The sequence below is a fragment of the Callorhinus ursinus genome, unplaced genomic scaffold, assembly GCF_003265705.2.
Source record: "Callorhinus ursinus isolate GAN/ISIS: 27379988/994484 unplaced genomic scaffold, GSC_fseal_2.0 scaffold3, whole genome shotgun sequence".
NCBI classification, from domain to species: Eukaryota; Metazoa; Chordata; class Mammalia; order Carnivora; family Otariidae; genus Callorhinus; species Callorhinus ursinus.
Window position 1 is genome coordinate 88,655,484 of NW_027397065.1, and position 27,450 is coordinate 88,682,933.

The 27,450-nt window shown below is 43.3% G+C and overlaps 1 long non-coding RNA gene across 4 annotated transcripts in view; it reads left to right on the forward strand.

Moving 5' to 3' along the window:
- The window catches only part of LOC112820357 (uncharacterized), an 81,566-nt gene extending 54,828 nt beyond the window's left edge, over positions 1-26,738 (forward strand). For 2 of the 4 annotated variants that reach the window (XR_003207128.2, XR_012377672.1), the window contains one exon: positions 23,718-25,380. This is a non-coding gene — a long non-coding RNA (uncharacterized lncRNA). Of the gene's footprint in view, positions 1-23,717; positions 25,381-26,495 lie in introns of those variants that run through there. The other 2 variants (XR_012377673.1, XR_012377671.1) reach the window with 2 other exon arrangements.
- The last annotated feature ends 712 nt before the right edge of the window (positions 26,739-27,450 follow it).

Consider the following 27,450-nt stretch of genomic DNA (forward strand, 5'->3'; position numbering starts at 1 on the left):
TTATTGGCAGGATCCAGTGTGTTCGTTCAATTCAGTGTATGCTTGTTGAGGGCACATAGTGTCCCAGCACCAAGGAACACGGTGTGGGGCTGAGTGACCGAGACAGATGGAGGGCCATCAGTGCTAGCCTTCCCACACACAAACTCTGGGGCCTTCGAATCTGTCCACCCATGGTGCCTTTGCTAGATCGCAAGCTCTTTGAAGACAGAGATGATAATGTAGTTTCTCTGCATTCCCATGCGCAGTGCCTTGTAGGCACTTTATAGATTTGTTCTCATTGTCGATGAGCAAAATTTCAAGACAGTGATACATCATTATCATGATCACCATCACGGTTGTCCCAAACCCCATCTCCATTCCATATCATCTCTCCCAGGGAATCCTTTTAGGGAACAAGAGAATCACTGCCTCATGGAAGGGCCGCTCACGGCTCAGTGTAATTTGTAAAATAATGGCTGGCCACATGTAATGAAATAGAGGACAGAGCTCTTCCCTTCGCCTGGATCTCCTTGCTTGCTGACTTGGGCTTTTTCCATTATTCCTGCCATTTGCCTCCAACATTCTTCAGGTATGAAGGGTTTCACTCCCCCAATAAAATCCCTACTCAAGAAAAAATTGGACATCAGGCTTATGTGGCCACCTCCTGGGATTCCAAACTCTGGGCTTCCTCTCCCAGGGCTGTTTGCCGTCTGGTAGGAGAGCACCAGGGGAAGGAGAGCTATACTTGAAATACACTCCCCTGAATCACCTCAGGGGTGTCTCCCTTATAGTTCATCCCTTTTCAAGGTAGTCACTTTAAGAGTGAGGAATCACATAGAAAAATATAGACAACAATATGAGAGTCCACCACAAACCGTGACACAGCTGTGTCAAATCTTAATACTTCACCAACTTCTCTTCATCCCTTTAAAGGTACAAAGTATTGCAGGGGAATCTTGTGAACATTCCTGATCCCCTCCACTCACTTACTACTCCTGGGCACTTTTATTTTTTAATTTTTTAAAACTTTTATTTTTTTAAGTAATCTCTGCACCCATCGTGGGGCTTTGGGGCTTGAACCCACAACACCGAGATCAAGAATCACTTGCTCTTCCAACTGAGCCAGCCAGGCACCCCTCCTGGACATTTTTTTATCTTTTCATATCATACATGTGTCTCCATAAACAATGAATGATCTTGTTTTGCATGTTCTTAAAACAAGTGATATCATTCTGTTTGTGTTCACTTTGAGGGTTCCCAGACCACCCAAGTTTCAGCGCTTCCCCAAGGATTTGGCATGTGGTCCTGCTCGCTGCTGTGATTTGTTACAGTCAGAGATGCAGAGTGCAGTCAGCAAAGGGAAAGGCATGGGGGTGCAGTCAGGAGGAAGCTGGGCACAAGCTTGCACCAGTCTTCCCCGAGCAGTCACGCAGAACACGCTCAGTTCCTCCATGTGGGAAGTGTTGTCTGCCAGGAACACGTCAGGACCCAGGGTCTTCGTTGGGGGCTACTCACATCAGTACTCCTGCCTGGCATGGTAGCTAGACTCCAGACTCCCCAAAGGAAGCAGTTTTCCAGAATAAACTGCATTGTTTGCACAGATAATTTTGTCATACTGAGCCTTTGTTGTCCTTAGGGAATGGCGGGAACCCTCTGGAAATCTGAGTTCCCAGATGCAGGTGGGTCTTTCTAAGGACAACAGGCCCAGATTGGCTGTGTTGATGCTTTTTTGCATAGTATCCATATTGTGGCACCTTTTTTTTTTAAAGATTTTATTTATTTGACAGAGAGACACAGTGAGAGAGGGAACAGAAGCAGGGGGAGTGGGAGAGGGAGAAGCAGGCTTCCTGCTGAGCAGGGAGCCCGACCCGGGGCTCGATCCCAGGACCCTGGGATGATGACCTGAGCCGAAGGCAGATGCTTAATGACCGAGCCACCCAGGCACCCCAGCTTTTTTTTTTTTTTAAATTCAGCATTATGGTTTTAAGATTCATCTAGTTGATACATTAATTCTGGTTAGCTTATTGAATTTTTACAGTATTTTACTGATGAACATTTAAATTATTCCCTATTTTTTCAAAGTTGCAAATAATATGCAACAACCATCCTTTTAAATGTCTTCTTGGACATCTGTGCACGCATCTCTGGACTGTAGTGTGTGCATGTCTTCAACTTTGCTGGGTGCAACCACAGTACTTTCCAAACTGTGCCTACCTTATGATTCCACCAGAATGTGTCTGAGCACTCATTTCCTTCCCCCCTCACCAAGGCTTGGCACTGTCAGGCTTTTTTACTGATCTGATTAGAACGAAAAGGCGGGGGGCCCTTAATTACCATGAGTGAGGTATATGTATACCTGGGGAGTCAGGAACGAACAGAGCAAGGACTCAGAACTGCTGGAAGCAGCCTGTGCAGGCTCAGGACAGACAGAAGAGACAGGGCAGGGGCTGTCCTCCCCACCCATTTCCATCTCTGGCAAGGATGCTCTGGGTAACACTGAAACAGCATCAAAGGAAGTTACACTTCATGATCTATTATGTTTATCCATCATCAAATACTGCCAGTTTCTGGGTAAAAAAATAATCAGGGTTTCTTCCTGTGACTCATACACTAGTCAGAAATCCCTAGCTTCCTAGAACTCCAATAAAAACTCCAAATATCTAAGTAATAATTCTTAACAATACTTCCTTTTTTGGCTGAAGAATACCAGGCACAAAAGTAAATGTTCTACAAATCTCTGTGAGGATTTCTAAAGGGGCTCCTTTCCCCGAATGGCCTGTGTCAGTGGAATGGGTGTGTGACGCCTACTCATGTGCTTGAAGGATATTATGAAGTGTGGGTTGGGGGCCATGCCCTCCCTGGGGAGACTGGATCCAGTAGATGAGGTGTTCCCAGACCCCTGGGGGGCAAAAAGCACCAAATCAGCAGTTCCTGTGCTGTCCTGCCTGGTGACCTGCCTAGGACACAGAGAAAGTGAGGATGCCCATGGTTTTCAGGAGACCTTTTGGCCAAACAAAGCAATCTATTATGACAATAGTGAGGTGTTCTATGGGCTGAACAGTGCCCATAAAAGCGTATGTTGAAGTTCTAATCCCCCAGTGTCCCAGAATGTGACTGTGTTTGTAGGGAGTGTTTTTATAGAGGGGATTAAGTTAAAGTGAAGTCATCTAGGTGGGCTCTACTCCAGTATGACTGGTGTCATACCGAAGAGGGGATCAGGACCCAGAGGTAGACAGGGAGGACCACGTGAGGGCTCCATCTGCAGCCCAGGAGGAGGCGTCAGAAAGAAGCAACACTGTCAACATCTGGATCTTGGACTTCTAGTCTTCAGAATTGTGAGAAAATAAGTACATTTCTGTTGTTTAAGCCACTGAGACTTGATATCTTATTATGGCGGCCCTGGGAAGCTAATGCATGATGCATGATGGAGACATGAAGACAGGAATGAGCTGGCCTCAGGAAAGACGTGCAGGGAGAGGAGAAGGTGGGGAGGAAGGAGAGTCTAGCTGGTATCCATCTCTTTGGTTGCTTATCTCACCCCCTTCTCTTATCTCTGTCATGCAGCGCAAAACATGTCTTTGGGAAGTCCCATGTTTCACAGGTGGAGCTCTAGCTATATCCAGAGAGAACACCAGTGTCCTCCACCCAGCCTGAGTTTCAGAGTCCCCTAGGGCAGGACTTGGATTGGTTCCACTTGGGTGGGGGTCAACCCCAAATAAGCAGCAGTGCTGGGGTGAGAAAGGACAGCGCTGGGGTAGCCATGAAGTTGACCTGGCAGGGCCACCCTGGAGGCAGGAGAAGGTCCAGGAAATCAGGGACATAGCTGAGCAGATTGCAAGCTGGTCTGAGAGGGTGGGTGGTGGGAGGACTTCTAGCTTGAGCTATGCTACAGGGTCAGGAGGAATGAGCTCGGCTGTGTTGTGAAGGCAGCAGACCCTGTGAGCGGAGCCTGAGATGCACCTGGGGAGTTGGGCCCAGAGCACCCTGGCTCGGCCTGGGGATTTTAATCTTTCTCCTCGGGGCGTGACTGAAGGTGCTGAGCTGCAGAATGTCACGTTCAGGGTCAGATTCCAGTTTGCTCCATGGACCAACAGCTTCTGAATCAAGCAAGGCAGTGGCTAAAAATTGGATTTGTAGCCACACGCGAGACCTACTAAATCAGACTTCCTGGGGTAGAAGCCAGGAATCTAAATTTTTAACAAGCTCTCTAAGCAATTTGGAGACACACTGGGGATTAAGAATCATTGATCAGGTGTCTGGAGGAGTAACGAAGAAGTTGCTAGCAAAGACTTTCCCTGCCCTGTCTCTCTTTTTCTCTTTGTTATTTTTGACCTTATTCTAAGTAGAGCAACATCTTGGTTATTTTGCAAGGTAGTATTCCCTAGCTATAAAAAAGTGCGTCTGTGTGCACACGTGCGAGAATACGTGTGTGTGCATAAGACTATTTCCTATGAAACCCTTGAGCATCTGCTAAATGAAACCAAGACTGTTTCCCTGGGGAAGCAAAAGGAAGCAAACCAAAACAGCTCAAATAAAAGGATCAGAAGAGCAGAAGTAGTTTGGATTAACAAGACATTGAGCAGGGCTAATCTGTAGCCCTCTAAGGTCAAAATCAGGCATGTAAGGCACAATTCACCGTGAGGAAGATAGGCAGCTCTCTTGTGGGCAGGGGCCAATTTCAGGTGGAACAAGATCCCTTCTGACTTTGTTGAGGATGTAGCCCTCATTACTGGGCCTCCTGTTTAGGTGACCATGTTTGGGTGAGGGCTGTTCAGGATACAGAGTGCATCACTCACAACGCACAGCGCCTTACATGTTACTTGGCAATACATTGCCTCCACTGGTCTTGCTTCCTCACAGACCTGAGACATGTGCATCTATGATGTGTGTTCTCTCCAGGGGCTATTTATAAGGGGATGGTAATCAGGGCTCAAGCAATGATGGAAGGAGGGTCCTTACAGTGACGTCTAGGATGTTGTAGGACTCAGGACCATGGAAAGGTGGGTAGAAATGTGTGAGGGAGAAGCGATTGTCTTTCTCTGGACCAGTTCTAATCCATCTTTGGAAGGTAGTGTCATCTTTTGCTGAAGCATACAACTCTTACAATTCACTCTGCTTGTCTGAGGCTGTGTGTTGAACCTGAGTTGGCTCAGTGCATCCCATGAAACATTTCTACTCCTTTTCCAATCAAGATTACAAATCGATTAGGGAGGATATCTGTGTCAACTAGGCTTGGTGGCTGTGACTTCCCACAAACATCTTTGCAGCATTCAGGAATGTATGTAAAATGCCTTGGGAACTCAAAAGTTCCAGAATAATACCAGCAATAATTATTATTACTACTGTTTTCATTGGTCCTGGTCATCTCCTTAAGTCTAGCAAGGAACTTTATCAGATGCTGTTGATGTCAGTGCCCAAAGCTCTTCTCACAAGGGCAGGGCATACCTGCACCAAAATATCTACTCTGCCAAGCTGCTAGCCCTCCAAGGGCAGCATGAGTTATTGGGTTCAGACTTTTGATTCTCTATGAAAATATGTTGCCAGTGAAGAGACATTCATTCAAAAATTGGTTATTGGTACCATTGGGTACAAGGGTGGGGGAAATTGGGGTTGGTCCCACCATCTTGGAGCTCACACTTTGGTGAGGAAATACTCACTAATCAATCACATTGAAGGATATATTAGATGTGCTCTTTGGAGAAAGAGAAGACACTATACTGAGAACATGTAGCCCAGAACTGGAATTTCCTGTAAATAGGGGAAGGTCCACTTGTTGAGATGCCTAGACTCTGGGAATAGATGGGCTGGGAGACCACACTGGACCTGAGAAGACCAATTAAGTGAAAGATATGCTCTTGTAGAACAGTGAGGTGTGTGTGGCAATAGTGAGCAGTGGATTGATTTGACAGGTATTTGGCAGCTGAAACAGACAGGAATTGGTGCTGAGTTGACAACTGGGAGAGAAGAGGGAGATGCTAAGTGTCATGCCTAGGCTGTAGCTTGGGCAGTTGGTGGATGGTGGTGCCATTCACTGAGGAGGGAAACATTTGGGGCCATGCTCATGGTGGGAGGGGTAGGGCTGGAGGTGATGCATTGTGTCTGGTGTGTGTTGTGCTGAGTTTGAGATCTCCTTGAGACATCCTAGTGAAGACACTGAGTAAGCACTTAGGCATGGGGGTCTAGAGCTCCATAGGCAGGTCTATGCCTGGAAGGTTCACTTGGGAATCTTTGGGGGGGGTATTGCTGCCATGCTTAAAGTTGCCTCCAGAGTCTGCATCATTTATCATCATCATGTTCATTGTTTTAGTTACCAGATCCACTGGACCCAGCATTTCTATGAATGAGGGCCTGAGGAGGAGAGGAATATGATAGGATTTGTGTTTCTTAAAGACCACTCTGCCACGAGGAGGTGGAGAAGAGGAGTGCCAGTGCAAGTGGGGAGCCGAAGTATGATGCTGTTCTGATCATCTGAATGAGAGATGTTGTAGTTGGGGATTCCTGGTGAGGGCAGGGAGAGGGAGCAGGGTGGCTTTGGTTATGTTTTGCAGGTGGAGCTAATAGGATTTGCTTATGGGTAGGATATAGGATGTGAGAAAAAGACAGAAATCAATGATAGTTCTTAGATGTTTTATCTGAGCAACTAGGACTACGGTGCTCCAGGGCACACAGATGGGGGAGACTGGAAGGGCAGCAGGTTTGGGAAGGTGTGTGTCATGTTTGAGACACCCATGTTTACATCAAGTGGGAGTGTCAAGGAGAAGGCTGGCTTTTGGAGTCTGTTCCTGAGGAGGAGTGAACTGGCTTCTTGGGTAACTCAGGACACAAGGGACATCTGAAGGAAGGAGAGGATGTTGACAATTGGGATTATAGTTGTTGGTGACTCCCTGTCCTCTGAGATGCTGCCTTTGGGACTGGGAAGAGAGGTATGGGTCTCCAGTCTTAGGTCTCTCTCCCTTTCTTCCTGGCTCTATGCACACATGATTATTCAGATAAATGAAGTTGAAAAGAAGGCCAAAGCAGACTTGAATGTTTCCATTAATACTGTTAGTTCCTTCATCCCTTGTCCTTCTAAGTTATCTGACAGGGAGGCCAAGGGCCAGAAAGGACTGGCCTTGTCATAAGCCTCTGCCCAGCGGGGAGTGAAAACGTTCTACCAAAGCTCTGAGCATGGCCCTGCCAAGTGGCCTTATTTAACTGATTAAAGAGCTGCTTGATCTTTGGGAAATCTTGGAGCTGATAAAGACACAGTCCGAATCACTCTTTCTGTACCTTAAACAGTCTGCCTGTTGGCTGCTGTGGCCAGCTGCTTTTCAGAGTCTTCTTGCCATTACCTCAAGAAATATTCTACTCTCTGTATGGACATCCCAGCTCAACCACTCATACTGTCCTAACAACCAGCTTGATTCTGTCCCAGAACTCTGGATTTTCCCCACAGGACCCATGAGAGGTGAGGGGCTTTATGGAAAGTTCACAGAGGTGGCCAATGTGTTCCCTAGGCTGTTTCTCTTCTCTTTTCATGGGCCTTAATGCACATGTTCTGTCTGATCTTTCTGGATCAAGAGGTTCTCTGTGTTGGGTAAAAATGTAGTTACTTGTAAATTTGTGACCCATGCTTATTGTAAAATATCTCTTAGCTCTCCTGATAATCAGGATGTAGAGATGGCAGGAGTGGCCTGTGACCTCCTGATCAGCTGTGTTTTAATTGGTTGGGTTCCCGGATGTCACATTTCTCTAGAGTCATGATGTAACTTCCCTGGAGGGCTGGCTGTATTGACCCCTCCTGCAGGGAGCCAAGCTGGGTTTGTTCTACATCACACAAAGACATATTAGATAGTATACGGTCCCAGCAAGTGGTTGATAATTTCCAGTCCAGAAAACTTGCCAGTTGGGCTGAGGCCAGATCCAATGTCTCCTTTTGAAAAGAATGGAACAAACCATGAGCTGGGCACCTATAGATTAAAGAAGTCTTCCTTGTGTGGTCAGTGCAAGAGGCCTCATTGCTCAGGTGCAGGGATCCTGGGGTAGACCTAGAGTGTGGTCATCAAGGTCAGGCATTTTTCCCTCCAGGATTTGAAGAGCCTGCAGCCTTCGGGCTCTGGGCTGGGTGGTCTCTGATTGCTTCTGGTGAAGCCCCCTCCCTCTATCTCTGGGTGGGACATGTGAGTAGTGCAATTGCTGGGTCATGGGGTAGCTCTATTTTCAACTTTTTGAGGAACTTTCATATCGTTTTCCAGAGTGGCTACACCAGCTTGCATTCCCACCAACAGTGTAGGAGGGTTCCCCTTTCTCCGCATCCTCACCAGCATCTTTGACATAATTTTCAAAGGGCCTCAGAATGACAGGACCAAAACTTTTTAGATATTGTTGCCAGTGAAGTACCTGCGTGGCCCAACAGAATTATTTCTTACATTATGTTCATTTACTTTCTGGATTAATTTTATGGTGGAAGAAACTGACTGCTGATTTCTTCTGGGAAATGCATAAGGAGTCCAGATTTTAATATATTCTTTCCTTCTGCCAAGAAAACTTCACAAAGTCTCAGCTTTGTGAATATATATAACCCAATCTCAGAATTCATTTGTGGAGTAGTCTAAATTCAATTCATTAAGCCAAATCCTAAAGTCCCTGCGTATGCAAAACTCTCACTAGAGTTTAAATTAATTGATAAATACTTGCATCTTTATGTTTCAGATTATTTCAGAAGGTGCATGGGTTGCCTGCAATTTCTAAGGTGGTTAGTGATGAATGGCTACCTTTAACAAAGAAGCTTACATCAGTCATGAAACACTTGCCAATTTGTCATATTTATTAGTAAAAATTGAAAGCCACCGGACAGATGACCCAAACCTTGTAGCCATTAAAGAAATGACAATTCATGGAACAATTAACCTGGTTGCTGGGAGGCTTGCTTCTCCAATAAAGAGCCCGGAAGTGCAGGGCAGCTATAGTGGGCTCATTTGGGAGTGTCCCCAGTGAATCTCTCTTGGGAGACTCTGCCCGGGATACTATAGGAAGACTGCTTCTTCTGAATGCACTGACTGTCAAACCTTAACCATTGCAAGGTACAAGGTACATGCTTATGTTCTTGGTTTTGGCATGAACTAATCCCTGCATTCTTTTCTCTTCAAATGTAGTATCAGGTTTCCCACTTACTAAATAGTATTTTTTTATAAAGATTTTATTTATTTGTTTGAGAGAGAGATAGAGAGCACAAGATGGGGGTGGGTCAGAGGGAGAAGCAGACCCCCCACTGAGCAGGGAGCCCGAAGCGGGACTCGATCCAGAGACTCCAGGATCATGACCTGAGCCGAAGGCAGTTGCTTAACCAACTGAGCCACTCAGGCGCCCCTAAATAGTATTTTTTTTAAAGATTTTATTTATTTATTTTAGAGAGGGAGAGACAGCATGAGTAGGAGGGGCAGGGGGAGAGGGAGAGAGAGAGAATATCAAGCAGCTCTATGCTGAGTGTGGAGCCCCATGCGGGTCTCGATCCTAGGACCCTGAGATCATGACCTGAGCAGAAACCAAGAGTTGGATGCTTAACTGATCGTGGCACCTCAGCACTCCCCACTAAATAGTATTAATAAAAAATCACAACTAGGAACACGGAAGACTCCACTTTCTACCCTACATGCAGCCAGGAGTGGCCATAGGACAGGCTGCGCTGATGGGAAGTGAGGCTGCCCCCTCTAGGTTTTGTCCTTCATGAACTTAGAAGCCCCGACATCATGTGTCCCAGACTCTCTCCCATCCCTTCCCACTGGTTGGAATGTAGCTGATGGAGCCACAAGGTGGAACAAACCTGGATTCCCGCAGGAGCCTGTGGAGCAGAACGGTTCCATCTGCCCAGGGATGGACACAACATGGTGGGCTCATAAGGAACTTCCTTTTGAAGGTACTGCATTTGGGGTTTCTCAGGCTAGAACTTATTAACATGTACTCTCATGAACACACTGAATCAGTTCCTAAGGGTTCTGTGACAAAGCACCACAAACTGGGGGGCTTATACAACAGAAATTTGTTATCATAGTTTTAGAGGCAAAAGGCAAAATCAAGGTGTCAGCATGGCCATGACCTTCTGAAATCTCGCCTGCAGAAGGTCATGGCCGGGAAAGGGAAGTCTTCCTTTCCTCTCAGGTTCTGGGGGGTCCCCTGGCAGTCTTTGGTGCTCCTTGGCTTGTAGATGCATCACCTCCATCTTCACCTGGTGCTCTCCCCGTGTCTTCACATTGTCTTCGCTCTATACACGTTGGCCTCTGTGCCCAAATTTCCCATTTTGATAAAGGCATCAGTTGTATTGGTTTGGAGCCCATCCTAATGACTTCATCTTTACTTGATTACCTCTGTAAAGACCCCATCTCCAAATACGGTCACATTCTGAGGTACTGGGGGTTGGGACTCCTACATTTCTTTTGGGAGACACAGTTCAGCCCATCACACACACCTGAGGTGTGTTTACTGAGGCCTTATGGTGCTCCAGGCATCTCTCTGAGCACTTATACAGATTACCTTATTTCGTTATCATGGTGACTTCATGAAGGAAATACTCTTGCTGCCCCTACATAGGGTAATGAAACAGGGGTGCAGAAGTATGAAGTAATGCTCCAGGTCACACAGACTAGAGGTGAGCCCTTGTGTGTGTATCCAGAACCTGCACTGTGTGGTCTTTTCTATCTCTCAGAATGGAGCTCTGGCCATTAGGAAGAAGAGAGGCAGGAAGACAAGCCTGTCCCTGGGGATCCTGTGCCCCACTGACTACTCCTTGATGACTGGAGACATGGGACTGCTTTGCTCTGAGAGGCCAATATTCCAATATGCATGTGCTAACCGAGGTGAGTGGACCAGGAGCGCCCGACTTTGGTCTTTTGGGAGCGCCAGGCAGGCCACAGTGAGGTTCTCCATCTTGAGTCTGGTTGCTTCCCTGTGGATGTGGACTGTCTTTGTAAGTGGTAGTAGGCTCTTGTGTAACATCTGGCCTCTCCTTGTGGTCATCTCTGTTTCTCTGGAAGCTTCCCTTTCTGTTTCTGCCAAGTGCCCATGGATGGGTGTCTAAAGGGTCAGAGTTTAGCTTCAGGAATCCAGGCTCTTCTGTTTGTAGTGGAGCTACTTGGAGGTGAGTACACCATGTGGGGTGTGTAGTGATGTGACTGCAGAGTTCCACAGGAGCTGGATAACAGAGAGCCCCTGAAATGCTAATGGACAGCAATGGGCCATTTGGGACAAGATCCTCACTCCATTTTCTTGAGGCTAATTGGGACATCGGAGATGCTCAGAGTCAGCTTGCTCCAAGAACCCACTGTAAAGATGGCATCTACTGATTAAGGCCCAAGGGAAGAGTGTGTTCTAGCCTTGTTTAGATGATAATGTTCTACCACCAAGTTGCCCACTGCCCCCACATCCCATCTTCCAGCCCATAAGCTTTGAAAGCAGTTTCAATTACAAATGACATCAGATCTAAATCAGGATCTGAGGAAAGCAGCCTGCTATTAATCAATCACTCCAGTTCACTGCTTTATGCGCATACTGGCAAAAAATAGATTCAGGCCGCTTAATAAGATGGCTCAGCCAAGGAGTTAGCATGACCTGTGAGTTCCTCACTCAGGAGAAGCAGGCGTGACTCTGGGAAGAGCCGGCACCTGCAGGGTGGTGGGGAGTTCCGGGGGCTTCTTGGCAGAGCTGCTTGTGACCGCGGGTTTCTGACTGACATTTCTGGTTTACAAGGTGACCTGAGCACAGAACCTTTTAATTAGCCCACAGATCCGGCGCGCTTTGTGTGGGTGACTGTCAGTTTCTTTGCCTTCTGCGGCCTTCTGTTGCTATGGCAACACTCTCCCAACAATGGATCAGGCAGCAGAGGGGCAGCAGAGAGGCAGGCAGCCCTGTGCCAGCTCCCAGCCAGATAGTAAATATTCATGATAAGACTGCGAGGTTAAAAACTGCATTGCCGATGAGTTTTATGATTCGGGGTCAGCATTATGCAGTGCTGGGGGCGGGGTAGAGAAAGGGAGCTTGTTTACTCTAAGGCTAAAACACAGAAGCAAAAGTACCAAACTCAAAAAATTACCCAGAAAGTGTGAACATTCCTCAGCCGTTGTGTCTTGTCTTCTTTATTAATATCAGATATTTCCATGGAGGTAGAAAGAATATGGGATTATCTTTATTGACAAGTAATATTACTGTAATAGTGTCTTGCCCATCTATTTGTTTAATAATACTGAGTCACAAGGGAATGTGATTAAAAAGTTGAGATCCAGTCAACGTGTAATTAATAGTCTTCTGAGCAGTATGGGCACATTCAAGCTGCTCTGGTCTTATGAACATATTTATACCTTCCTGTGAGGACACTTCAGGATGAACAAATCTGAGGGTCGATGCTATGTCTATGAAAAAAAATCTGCTCCTCCAACACACTGCAGATATTCATCTTTCAGATGGTTCCAGAAGAGAAGTAACATCAACTGGTCACAGGGAAATTCAGGTAAAACCTTTCTCTGTCCTCTGGTCACTAGGGTCTTGGATTCCTAGAGGGCTGTCAGGTGCTGGTGGGTCCCACTGCTGGTTGGCAGGGCAATACTGGTGCCGATGCCCAGTGCAGTCTGGACCAGAGGCTGAGAAACTGGGCTTCCTTTCACCTGAAAATTTAGTTCCATGAGGGAATCATAAATTGCCAGTTGGGTCCTTAGATCCTCATGGGAAAGTCATTCCATAGTAATGGGAGAGCTTCAAGATAGATTGAAAAGACTTGCCACATCAATACTTACACGAGTGTTTCATTAAGTGTAAAGTAACTATTGTAATTACATTACCTGCAGATTACTTGATTATTTAATTCAACCTGTTAAGGAATTAATTTCTGTTTAATCAGTGCTGTCATTTAGAGGACAGACATAATCACTGAGCTCTGTGCTGGTAATGACACACTACCGTTCTTTCTCTCAGTCTGATGTGGTCTAACAGCTGGAGGCCACGTTCCCATCAGCACATTGGATCCTCCAGATCCAGACGAACGTGGGCTGGGTGTTGGCAGGGCACCTGCGGGGAGCCACTCAACGCGTATCTCCAGGTCGCAGGGGGGACACTGCCGGCTGATCCTGGTGCTGTTTCTAGTGCCTCTGGATGGAAGGGTCAGGAGCATCTTCCGTAGTGAATGTCACAGTGGAAGCCCATGGCTGGTCAAGGCTGTGGGAGGTAGAAAAGCAAAGCCATATTTTAAATTTTCCAGTAGGCTAGTATTGCTTGAAGGGAAAAGCTGATAAATTTTAAAACATCCGTTCTGTGAAAGAAACTGTCAAGAGAATGAGAAGACAAGCCACACATTAGAAGAAAATATTTGCAAAAGACACATATGATATATCCAAAATATACAAAGAACTCGTAAAATTGAACAATAAGAAAATGAACAGCCTGATTAAAAAATGGGCCAAAGACTTGAACAGACACCTCACCAAAGATGATACACAGATGGCTAACAAGCGTGTGAAAAGATGCTCCACATCGTGTATCATCAGGGAAATGCAAACAAAGCAACAATGAGATACCACTGTACACCTATTAGAAGGGCCAACATCCAGAGCCCTGACAGCACCAAATGCTGGCGAGGATGTGGAGCAACAGGAACTCTCACTCATCGCTAGTGGGAATGCAGCATGGCAGAACCACTTTGGAAGACACTTTGGCAGTTTCTTACAAAACTGAACATACTCTTACCATATGTTCTGGAATTTGTGATCCTTGGTATCTGCCCAAAGAAGTTGTAAATTTATGTCCACACAAAAATCTGCACACAAATGTTTATAGCAGCTTTATTCATAATTGCCAAAACTTGGGAACAAGCAAGATGCCTTCAGTAGGTGAATGGATAAGTGAACTGTGATACATCCAGAAAATGGAATATTATTCAGTGTTTAAAAAAAAAAAGAACTATCAAGCCATGAAAAGACATGGGGAGCCCTAAATGGATACTACTGAGTGAAAGAGGCCAATCTGAAAAGACCAGATACAGTATGATTCCCAACTATATGATATTCTGGAAAAGGCAAAACTATGAGACGATAAAAATCAATGGTTGCCACGGACTGGGGGAATAAGAGAAGCACAGAGAATGTCTAGGACAGTGAAACAACCCTGCACGGTGCTATAATGGTGGATACACATCATTACACATTGCAAAAACCCATAGAGGTGCAACATTAAGAGTGAACCTTAATGTAAACTATGACCCCTGATGATGGTGGTGAGTCACTGCAGGTTCATCATTCCAAAAAATGTGACTGCTCTGGTGCAGGATGTTGATGGGGGGGGGTGCGTTATACATGTGTCAGGGCAGGGGCTATGTGGGAACACCATACTTCCCACACAATTGTTCTGCGACCCTAAAACTCATAGAAATAAGGCTTACTAATTACAAAAAAATAATACACAAGAGAAAAGGCATGTAACTGAACAAAATTACAATTGAGACTTCAAGATTACTGAAGAATCATCCCCTTTTGTTGTGTATAGCTACATGTTTGTGGCTCTTTGCAGAGAGCGGACCAAGGCTCAGGACTGATCATGTAAGATGAATGTATACGCAGGTGAGGACCCAATGGTGAGCCAGCTTCTTTTCACTTCTTGTGAGGCTGCTAGAAAAATCACGACGCTGGCTGAGGGCTTGTTGGTCAGCAAGATCTGGAAGAAAGATTACTGTGGAAGTTTCAAACTCAAGAAAGGAGAGCATCTTTCCACATCATCTCTGGGCGTCTGTTCCCTGGGCAGAGTGAATGGTTTCTCCTGTGATTGGCATGAGAGGCCAGCATTAAATCAAAAGACACCTAGAAAGTGCCGAAGAAATTTTTCTGTAGAAAAATTTTCAATTATATTCAATATATAGCAGCCTCAATTCACCTGATTATAATGGCTATAATTTATTGAGTGCCTCCTACGTACCAGGGATATTTTTTATCAAACTGAGTGGGAAAGTACCATCCTCCCTCTTACAAATGAGAAAGGGAGGCTCACAGAGGCTAAGTGACTTTCCTACGGTGCTATGTATAGTGAGGATAAAGCAGAGAGTCCATCTCTCTGGTGAACTCCAAAGCCGATGTGGTTTTCAGCACGCCTTCCCTAGTCTTCCTCCTGCTCTGACTCAGCATGGGGAAATTCCAGCTCAGCCACTCAGTATTGTTTAAACCACCTGGCAGATGTTGTTGACCATCTTCCAGAAGGGCCTGCTTTAGCTATTAGAAGTCTCTGTGGTGATGACACAAACAAGGATAGAGCCAAATGTTGAAGTCAAAGCTCTTTTTCCTTCACCTAAGAGATGGCGTTTGTCGCCAGTGGACATTCTAGCTCTATTACCTGCTACACCCAACTTGATAAAAGAATGTCTGCTTCAGGACATCCTGGGATTCATAACAACCCCCACGGCACTTGTCAACATGCAGAAATTCCCCCGTAGGATGCTGGCATCTTGGAACTCACATCACACCGAAGATGGAAACACTATCTCACTTCTGGAGCCAGAGAGCCCAGTCCCTCAATAGCCCACTTTCTTTTCAGCATCTCTAAGTGTGAGGAAGCTCTTCCTTTATGGTCAGGTGAAACTCCCTTCCCTGTATTTCCTCTCGTTAATAGCTGTTCTGCTTTTATAATCACACAGAATAATGCCGCTCTCCACTACCTAGCAGTTAGATGGATTTTTGGCCCTAAGGTTCAAGATGTTCCTCAGGTGTCCTCAGCTGTGTCTCATGTGCTGAGGTGAACATCCTAACTGAGCTTTGAATTAAGAACTCAGTTTCAGTGAGCACAGATAAGTCCTGTTTGCACAAGCTTGCTTAGAGTCCTATAATTTCAACTCACCGAATATACAAGATGAGTAAGGGCAGGGTGGCTATGTGTACAAGACAGCCAAATTCAAGTTCATCCTTAAATCAAGACGTGAGAGGTCTTGTTCCAGCCTCCCGCAGCTGGCCTAGACTCTCCCTAAGTTCCATGCCTGTTTGACTTCTTAACTTTCCATTGTTGCCCTTTGCATCCCAGTGGGTTCCATTACACAATCTCAATATTGAGAGGCAGAAAGTGGACAGGCTGATTTAACTCACACAGATATTAGCAAGAATGCATAAAATGCCTCGACCTTGGTTTCACATTTTTAAGGGCATTCAATGAATCAAGTGTATTTTTGCTCTAATATCTAGGTATAGAAATGCTATGTGTATATTGCCTCAGGAGCTACGAAGCCCGACTGCTCCCCATCTTCTCTCGCCCTTCCTGTTTTATTTCTAAACTGTGAAGAAATATGAAATAACCGTTTTTCTTTTCAGGGAATTCATTGTTTTTTCAAAATATGTTTTTTATTTTCTTTCTCAAGTATGATCTGGAAGATAGGAAAATTCCATATGCGTTAGACCTTTCATTAATACAGAGTATGACTTGATCTGGGAATTTCTTTGTAGGTGTAATGATACTTTTAAAGGTAAAATTCACATTTTTTTCTGGTGATGACCATCTAGTATATGAATAGCACCTTTTATGTGGATGTAGGAAAAAAGCTTTTTCTTTAATAAGTAAAACAAACAGCTAACTCATTCCTCCTCTCTAATCGTAATTCATTGAAACACCGCATTTGTACCACCTGACATCTTTGTGTTACTGCTTTAACTCCAAGACGAGTGGGGCTGCTGCCTTTGTACCATGGGAGGCTTATGTCTTATGAGGTCCAAATTCCAGAATGATGACAGATCGGTGCAGATTATCATAAATGCAAATCTTAAGTGCACTGGAAAAGATCTTAAGTGCAGAATTTGTGGTGTTGCTTATAGGCAATTAATTTCAAGATTCAAATATTGGTATTTTCTAAAAAGTTCAGGGGAAGGAAAGAAGCTTGCCGTACTGGAACTGCAGAATGCATAAATTAGTGGGGAACTACACAGGCAGGATCATTTTGTATGTATGATAATCTGTATTTCAGCATTTATAGTTGCCTCATATAAATGAAGGGCAATTTCAGTTCTGCCATCCCTGCAGGAAAGGCTGACATGTTTTGGCGTCTTCATTTGAAATGTGCAGGCTGTGTTCATAGGACTTTTTACCCTAGATCTGCTAACCTATCATAATGAGAATCTATAATGCAGAGGGAGTTTTGGGTTTTGTAGCTGGACACAGGGTGCAATGAGATTGAGAATACATTTTCTTGGTACGGAGCATGAATTATGATTTCTATAATGGGCTGCAGTTCCCTGTAAAATACTTCCTATTTATTGAAAGTAAATGTTAAATTGCCAACAGTGTATTTCTCTGCATTTCTCAAATTATTATTTTATGGCAAGAAATGAAATACAGATTGCAGTCTTAAAAGCCTTTATACTAAGCGTCAATTCAAAACAGTTTGCTGCAGCAAGGCATGAATCAATGGGTGGCAATAGTGTGCATCCAGCAATCCCAAAGCCCCAAATTGCAGACAACCTGTTGGCTGTTGCCTTTGGCTTGGGCCACTAGCCCATATCGTATTTGTTGAACTTGGCTCAGGGGGGCTGTGAACCCAGATGATGGCCACGTCCTATGTAAATGCAGTTGAACTCTGTATGACAATTGGTAAGTCAAGTGGGTGAGTGTGTGTGTGTGTGTGTGTGTGTGTGTGCGTGCGTGCGTGCACGTGTGCTGTGCATGACAAGCCTGTGATTCATGTTTAATTTGACTGTGCAGTTTCCATGGCACCCTTGTGATGCTTTTGTTTCTCCCTGTGGAGATGAGCTACATTTGCAGCTGTCACTAGTTTGAACCCTAGAACATACATTCATGTTGCACGGATATGGACCCATGGTTGTGAAGGGGAGTTTTGGTGAACTACAGTGAGTCTAGGAAGAAGGACAGTGGCAGGATCACATGGGTTGCCCCAGGAGTGCAACAGAAGGCTAATGCTAGAGATAACTGGCTAACTGATTCCATGCATATCGCCCATCTAAGTGCCTTAAAGCTGAGCAGAGCCACAGAGATGCGGATTGGTTTCCTGTGGCCGCCATACAAAATAACACAGAGTAGCACCACTGTGGGCTGCTAGCCATCCTTGGGGATACTTGGTGTCCTTACTTGGGGTCACATCACTGCAATTTCTGCTTGAGTCTTCACATGGTGTTTGTGTGTGTATGTGTGTGTGTGTACGTGCATGCCCAAATTTCTGCTTTCTAGGAATAATCATTGTGTTAGGGACTAACTCAATCTGACCTCATCTTAACTAAATTACAATGACCCTCCCTCCCACGGATACATCCACCATCACCATCTGCTTCTACTCATGTTATCGGTTGAAATTTTAAAACTACCCCCCCCCAAATTTTTAGCAGCATTTTTGAGGCAAAATTGAGGTAAAACACTGCACATATTATGACTTTGGAAATACATGAACACCCATGTTACCACCACACAAAACATATACATACCTATCACCTCCAAAATTTTCCTTGTGCCCCCTCCCTTTTTTGTGGTAAGACCTCTTATCATGGGATCTACTCTCTTAACAAGTGTTTAAGTGTACAACACAGCATTGTTGACTATAGGTGCTATGTGTACGGGAGATCTCTAGGGTGTATTCGTCTTGTGTAACTGAAACTTTATACCAGTGGAATAATTCCCCATTTTCCTCTCTCCCTGCAGTCCCTAATATCCACCGTTCTATTCTCTGCTTCTGTGAGTTTGACTACCCCAGACATCTCATAGAATGGAACCATGCAGGATTTGTCTTCTGTGACTGGCTTATTTCACTTAGCATGATGTCTTTCAGGTTCATCCATGTTGTTGCAAATGATGGGATTTCCCTTTTAAAGGCTGAATAATATCCCCTTGTATGTATAGACCACATTTTCTTTATCCATTCATCTGTTAATTTGGGACATTTGGGTTGTTTCCATATCTTGCCTATTGTGAGTAATGCTGCAAAGACCATGGGAGCACAGATATCTCTTTGAGATTCAGATTTCAGTTCTGTTGGGTATATGCCCAGAAGACCAGTGGAACAGAATAGAGAGTCCAGAAATAAATGATGCATATACGGTCAACTGCTTTTCAACCAGGGTGCCAAGAATACATAATGGGGAAAGAACAGTCTGTTCAAAAAATGGTGTTGGGAAAACTAGATATCTAATGTGAAAGAATGAAATTGGATCCTTATTTTACTCTGTACAAAAAAAAACAAAAACAAAAACAAAAACACAAAACCCCAAAACCCCACTTCAAAATGGTTAAAGATATAAATGGAAGACCTGAAACTAAAAATGCCGAGGAGAAAACACAGGGGAAAAGTTTCATGACAGTGGGCTTGGCAATGACTTCTGGAGTATGACACCAAAAGCAGAAGCAATAAAAGAAAAATTAGACAAGTGGAACTGTGTTAATCTAAAAAGCTTCTGAACAGCAAAGGAAACAACAAAGTAAAAAGGCAATCTACAGAATGGGAGAAAATATTTACAACCTGTATACCTTATAAGGGATTGATTTCCAAAATATACAAGGAACTCCTACAATTCAATAGTGAGACAAAAACAAAAACAAAAACAAAATCTAATTTTGAAAATGGGTAAAGGACCTGAATAGATAGCCAAAGAAGACACACAGCAGAACAGCTGTGTGAACGAAAAGATGCTCAACATCACTCATCATGAGGGAAATGCAAATCAAAACTACAACAAAATGTCACAGCATACCTGTTAGGATAGATGTTATCAAAAAGAAGGTAAAAATTGTCAAGGATGTAGAGAAATTGTACACTGCTTGTGGAAACGTCAAATTATGCAGCTGCCATGAAAAAGAATACAGAGATTCCTCAAAAAGTTGAAAATGTAAACACCCTATGAGCCAAGCAAAGTCAAGCTAAGGGTTTGCTAACCTTGTTCACTTTAACCAAAATCATAAATGGACCGGGGGGAGGGGCGGCACCTGGGTGATTCAGCCTCACTGAGCATCTGACTCTTGATTTCGGCTCAAGTCATGATCTCAAGTTGTGAGATCAAGTCATGATCTCAAGTTGTGAGATCAAGTCCGGAGTAGGGCTCCACGCTCAGTGGGGAGTCTGCTTGGGATTCTCTCTCTCCCTCTGCTCCTCCCTGCTGCTCACAGTCTCTATCCCCCTCTCCCTCTCTCCCCCTCTCTCTCAAATAAATAAATAAATGTTTAAAAAATTGTAAATAGACCAAGGCTTTTTTTTTTCCAAATAAGATCAAATTCACAGGTTCCTGGAGACATTAATTTTGAAGGGATAATATTCAGCCCACTACAGGCCACATATCTTGTTCTTGACAGTGGACTTAGGTGGAATTAATGTGTGTCATTTCTGAGCTGAGGCACTTAGTTGGGTGCAAGGCCCTCTAGTGCCCTCTTTTGCTAAGTCTACCGTGGAAGTTGCATGCTCCAGGTGGGGCAATTACAGGATGGCAGAGGCTCTGCAGAAGAGAGTTACACTGGATGGTTACCTGGACTTGCACTGGACATTCTAAGAATGAGTGAAAAACAAATGTGAGCTATGTTAAGCCAGCCAGGGGCAGAGGAGCAGCTCCTCAGGTTGAGGAGGTTGAGGGCCCTGTGGAGCAGGTATGGCCCACCCCCTTCTTTCAGATTAGAATGCTTGAAGACCTGTGTCCTCTCCTCTCTTAGTCATGGGCCAAGCTCAGGGCACAGGTTCTGTCTTTTCCAGGGGAGCTCTGTGTGGCCCAGCCCTGCCAATGATGGGAGCTAGGTGAATCTGGCTAATTCTGAGGCTAGGAATTAAGACCCACCTGGCAAGATGACTGAAACCATGGTCTTCAATGTCGACTTAACGGTAAAAACACTATCTTCATATCAATAATTTCCCCTGGTGTTTTCTCCTAGATGGTTTAGAATGTGGGTAAGGAAAAAAGAGTGACATTCATTAGTCCCTTCAAATCATCCTAGACATATTATATCCATAAAACCAAACCAAAGTCTTGCAATGGAAATACTCAGAGTAGTAAATCACTTTTAGGATATAAAATAATAATACATAATAGTATTTTCATAATGCTTACTATGTGCTGGACATTGTTTCAGGCACATGTCTGTCTGTCTGTCTCCACCCATCCCCCCATCCATCCGTCCATCCATCCTCATTTAATTCCCATGACAATCATCAGAAGTAGGTACAGTTTCTCTCCTCACTTATTAAAGATTACAAAACTGAGGCACAGAGTTGTAGTCTTTCTGTCGTAACTAGTTTCACAGTCTACCTTTAACTCTATTTTCTTCTAAAATGTGAATTGTTAAAATAAAAATTCCAGTTGAATGACTAAATGAAATCAAGGAAATTGTCTACTATGTAGAGGAAAAGACAAACAGGCGATGCTGCAGCTTTGTTCAAGCAGCTTTTCCCATCTCTAGATCAAAGAGTACTTCTCACCATTGTTCTTGTAACTTGCTAGTTTCACCTGCCACATTGGAGTCTCTAGTCCATGTATGAGGTGAAGTATGGATCCAGTTTTATTTTTCACCATATATTGAACGGGTTACCAACAATCCTACTGAACAATGTTTCTCCAGGGTTCCTGGGACCATTTCTGTCACATAAGTTCCCACATATAACCTCTCTGTTTTCTTTTCTTGGTCTTCTTTTGCCTTTGATTGCACCAATAACTTATGGTTATTATTACTAGGTCTTTTTGAATGCCTTACTGGTTGAGATATTTCTTAGATGCTCTATAAAATTGTGGTTTATGAATGGTACTTGTTTTTAACGTTTTTTTTGGAGATGAATTACATAATTTTTTAGATTTACCCTATTTTTTCCACCTTCCTGAACATTCTTGTTCTAATAGATTTGTTCTAATAGATTGCTGATTATGTTGGCTTCTGTGGGTAGATGTTCATGGCTTCTTGAAATAATTACAATGATATCCCTTCCTTCCCCCATTTTTGTATTTATTTTTCTTCCTTATCAGGAAATATGTTCAACTGTAGAGATGACAGTGGGGTTTTTTTTCCTGATCTGAAATTGAATGCTTGTAGACTTTTCCTTTCTAGTCTTATATTTTTGTTAGATTTTTATTTGATAAGTTTTAACACCTAGTTATAATTATGCTTTTCTTTTTTTTTTAAAGATTTTTTTTTAAGATTTTATTTATTTATTTGAGAGAGCGAGAATGAGAGAGAGAGAGCACATGAGAGGGGGGAGGGTCCGAGGGAGAAGCAGACTCCCTGTTGAGCAGGGAGCCTGACGTGGGACTCGATCCCGGGACTCCAGGATCATGACCTGAGCCGAAGGCAGTCGCGTAACCAACTGAGCCACCCAGGCGCCCCAATAATTATGCTTTTCTTGATTGGGGTGCTCATTTGATTTTTTTTCTCTTTTAGTCTATTGATGTTATGTTAGTAACTTTTAAAATAGTGAACCATTTTTGCATTTGTAGGATCAATTCTCCCTGCTAATGATTTTTTTTGTATACATACTTATATAAAATATATATGCACACATGTATGTATACACATAATTCTTAAATTTTTTATTATGTTAATCACCATACATTACATCATTAGTTTTTGATGTAGTGATCCATGATTCATTGTTTGCGTATAACACCCAGTGCTCCATGTAGAACGTGCCCTCTTTAATACCCATCACCGGCCTAACCCATCCCCCTGCTAATGATTTTTTATTTTCATTAATATACTATTGGATTTGGTTAGCCATTATTTTATTTAGGGATCTTTGTATCTACATTCATGAGTGAATGAGACTATACATTTTATAACTTACATTGGTCTCTTTAGTTTTGGAGTGAATATATGCATGTGTAGAGCTTTCTATTTGTTCTGTAACAACTGTTTCCAGGTGTGGTGGAGAACACTTAGAAAGAAAGCTAAGCCTATTTTGGTTTGTTGTGCTCATTTTTTTTAAAAGAGAGGCCAGTTTGCTTAAAATTTATGGATTTATACAAGATACCTATTTTTCTTGTGCCAATTGGCATTTCATATATTTCTAGGGATGTAAAAATTTGAATTAAGTTTTTAAGTTTTTATTGCATAACTAGGTTTTCAAGTTTATTACTGCATAAGTACTGACACTGACACTATTCTATGTTATTATTATTGTTTTAAATCTCTGTTGTATCCGTGATCATGTCCCCTTCACTGTTCCACACTTTGTAAAATTTTGCATCTTTTAATTTTTACACTGGATCAGTTTGCCAGTGGCCTATCTTAATAATCTTTAATACATCAGGTTTTGATTGCATGCTCTTTTCTATATTTCTGTGTGTTCTTTCTAACCTTCCTGTTTATTTCCTACATATTACCTGTTTTTTTTTTCCATCTCCTAAGTTAATGCAAATATTATTTTCTAGTGGTGGTCAATGAACAGGAAGTTAAGTTGAATGCATATTATTGGGAGTTTTTAGAGACAACCCATGGAAAAGCCAGAGATCACTTTGTGGGATGACATTGTGAACACTGTCTGGCTTCATCCTCCAGCTCCACCACCTCTGGCCATGTCTCTGTGCCTCTTGGTCTTGTTTCCTAATTTGGAAATTGAAATTAGAAAGGTATCTACTTCATAGGGCTATTGTGCAGTTCAAATGAATTAACAGAACTTTAGGCTTAAAACAGTGCCTCAGCATGATGATGCTCAGTAAGTATTAGCAAATGATGATGATGACAGTGATGATGGTGATGATTATCAATCAGCTCTCAAACACTGGGAGGAGACCCTCCTTACAACTCTCCCTGTGTACTTACCAGCATCCATGTTCTCTTTCTAGGTCCACAAATATTTTCCAGATGTTGCATCTAAGTGGGGCCACATGACTTTGTGAGACAAAATGAGATGTGAAATATCCAGGTCAAGGCCAGTATATGTGGATGTGCTTTCTCCAGGGGCCCCCTTTCCCCACTCACCAGGGGAATGCTAAGGAGGATGAGGTCCTATAAGTTGGTATAACATTTTATAGAAGGAATGCCTGTCCCTGACTGCATGGAACCCCTGTGCTCATACTTCATGGATGTGATAACAGCAAGAAGTAAACTTTACTTGTGTGAAGCCATTGAGTTTTAAGGAAGAAGATCCATGCAACATGAAGGAGCCTTCAGAAGTCACTGGGTCCAGTCACCTCCCAAACTTGTTCTGTATCTGCAACCTGTGGTGCTTAAAAAAAAAAAAAAACAGATTCCAGGACTGATGTCCAGACTTCTGAATTTCACAGTGTAGGTACCAAAAGTCTTTCTAAAAAGGTCCCTTAGGGAAAATAATGAAATCAATTCACTGCGTGATATTTGGGGATCACTGACTATACATCAACTTTTGGTGGAAGCAGATATCCCCTCTTCTGGGTTGTTAATGGGGTAAGGTCTAAAATTCTCCTGAAGAGATGATTTCACAGTACAAAGCGGTTCTCTCCATGTGCTTCCTTAATGTATTATGCCCTTTCATGAGTCAGCCTAGCTGTGTGTCTGATTCCCTTCCTTCTGTCAAGGGTTTGCTTAAACACTACCTTCTCAATGAAGCGTACCCTGACCACCCTCCTAAAATTGTACTCAGGTCTCTATTAAATGTCTACACTTTTCATTATTCCATTGCATTTTTCGCCTTCCTAATATTTCATATAAATTCTCACATATTGTATCTCACCCTGGGAGGATAGGAACTCCACAAGCAAGGATTTCCCAATGTTTGCTGATGTGTTCAAGTGCCTAGGACACTGCTGTGCACATGGTGGCTGCTTGATAAGGTCTGTTGAATGGATAAGTATATGGCTCCGTGGTTCACATACTGTTTATAATGCTGGCCTCCTGAAAGCTTCTCCAAACCAAACCAAAGACCTGGTTAACATTTAGGGTGAAAATAGATTGAACTACTTTTGCTTTTGGCTTTTCCCTTTCCCTGTTTTTGAAAATATTTTTGGAGACTCAGGAGTAAATCTGTCTGGTCTGGACTGAACACAGTATTTCATTTTGGTTTTAACCTTATTTGGGGAATAAGCTGGGTACATATTTTGACAAGTTGATGAAAGAAACACAATTCTATATATTCTAGTGAATTCTTTTCATATGTATTCCTTAGTGTGTTCTGTAATTTGTCATCCCACAAACTTGCATTTTGGGTAAAAAAATGTAATATTTAAGCAACTAAAACTTTGAGCTTCTAAAACTTTGAGCCCCTACTCATGTATTCATTCAGGCATTGATATTTTGAATGCCAACTGCGTGGCCAGTGTTGTGCTGGGTGTTGAGGAAGTGTCCCCGCAGCTTATGAGCAAGTGCGTGTGTGTATGTATATGAGGATTCTTTAAACAATACATTTTTTAATTTCTATCAACTGATTGGCTCTGTATGATTTTGAAATTGCTCAAGAGTTCTAAAGGGCAAATTGTTGCACTGAATTTTAGAAGACATTAGACATTTAGAATTTTAGAACACATTAGTGTTTTACTGGCCTGAAGTCAGAATTCCTAGGCTCAGTGAATGGTTTTACTGTGACATTTGTTGTGGCCAGAGTAAGTGCCTTGACCCCCCCAGGGTCGTTTTCATTGGGTGTCCTTTTCTGCTTCGCAGAGAAGGAGAGAAGATGTGGGATGGGCCTCGGATCTCTAAGAGGTGCTATTTCAAGTATTTTATTACACAGTACACTAATCCTAAACAATATCAGAATGACAGTCCATGCAAACTTGCAAAATAAAAAAAAATACTGTTTTGGACAGTTTTTAATAGAAAAAAAGAGACTAGGAATTAAAATGCCTTTAATAAAGCAATCCTTCATAATTGCAAAATCTCCATGCACTAGAAACTCTCCAGCTCACTCTAGTCACTCAATTGATGCTCATATTGCCCTCAAATATCTCACCTATGGCAGGAAATGACACTTCAGACCACTTTAATATGGAAACACAACTGCAGCCACCTCAAAGTCCATCTGTTTCACCTCTAACAATTTAGTTGATTATTGCAACTAAAATGAGGAGCTGAGGTAAGAGAGACAGTCAAGATGGAAAAATTCTTTCCTGAGAAATTAGCTAAGGAAGACTCTGTCAAGCTGACTGGATAGGTAGAAATAAAACCCAGAGACTATGGCTGACAGGGAGGAGGGAGTCACAGCAGCCCTCCCAGGGGAGCTCCCGGACACCGTGGCCACACGTCCTGCTGCCCCTGTCCATCCCAGCTGGGCCGTCTGCTGTTCTTGAAGAGTCCCCCGTAAGGGCCAGCCTCTGGCTCCCACGCCTTACCTCTGCTTATCTGCCGCTTCCCACCCCTGTCTCCACCTGTGGCTTTTTCAAGTTCCCAGCAAATGTCTCAGTCCCCCTTGGTCTAGGTTTCCTTGTCTGAAAACTGAAATTAGAAAGTTATCCACCTAATAGGTCTATTACGGAGTTCAAATGATTTAATAGACGTCTAGGCTTAGAACCGTGCCTCGGCATACTGAGGCTCAGTAAAAAGGGGTTAAGGGAGTAAAACACCGGGTTATAGATAGTTTGTTAGGTGATGGGGCAGAAACACACAGACCATGACTTTATTCCTCAACCGGCTGATGCTGTCTGTTCTTTTAGGAAGAGACTGGAGTGTCACTACACCCATAGAACTCAGGATAAATAGAAAGAATGGCTCCTCCAAGAATCGGGATCATCAGCTGAAAGACTGGCTGTTCTGATCCTGCAATCCTCATGTAATTTTCAGACATCCTACAGTTAGTAGCTTTTCAAAAAATGTGTTACTTAGTTCCATCCCTGACTCATGGATTTTGATTGCTTATTGTTAATCAGAGCCTCATTTCATTCAACTGAATGTCAAAAATAAAATAAACAGAATGGGTTTATTTTCTCCTCTTCAGTTTAATTCCCATGAAATTAAATAATGTCATCTGAAGCCAGTCTACTTTCAAAGGGACTCTTCCAGATGAATAATGTTTTTGGATGTATTTTTTTCTTTTAAAATAATTTCTTAACTTATCAAACTCAACACCCAAAGAACAAATAATCCAATCAAGAAATGGGCAGAAGACATGAACAGACATTTCTCCAAAGAAGACATCCAAATGGCCAACAGGCACATGAAAAAGTGCTCAACATCGCTGGGCATCAGGGAAATCCAAATCAAAACCTCAATGAGATACCACCTCACACCCATCAGAATGGCTAAAATTAACAGGTCAGGGAATGACAGATGTTGGCGGGGATGTGGAGAAAGGGGAACCCTCCCACACTGTTGGTGGGAATGCAAGCTGGTGCAGCCCCTCTGGAAAACAGTATGGAGGTTCCTCAAACAGTTGAAATTAGAGCTACCATACGATCCAGCAATTGCACTACTGGGTATTTACCACAAAGATACAAATGTAGGGACCCGAAGGGGTACGTGTACCCCAATGTTTATAGCAGCAATGTCCACCATAGCCAAACTGTGGAAAGAGCCAAGATGCCCATCGACAGATGAATGGATAAAGAAGATGTGGTATATATACACAATGGAATATTATGCAGCCATCAAAAGGAATGAGATCTTGCCATT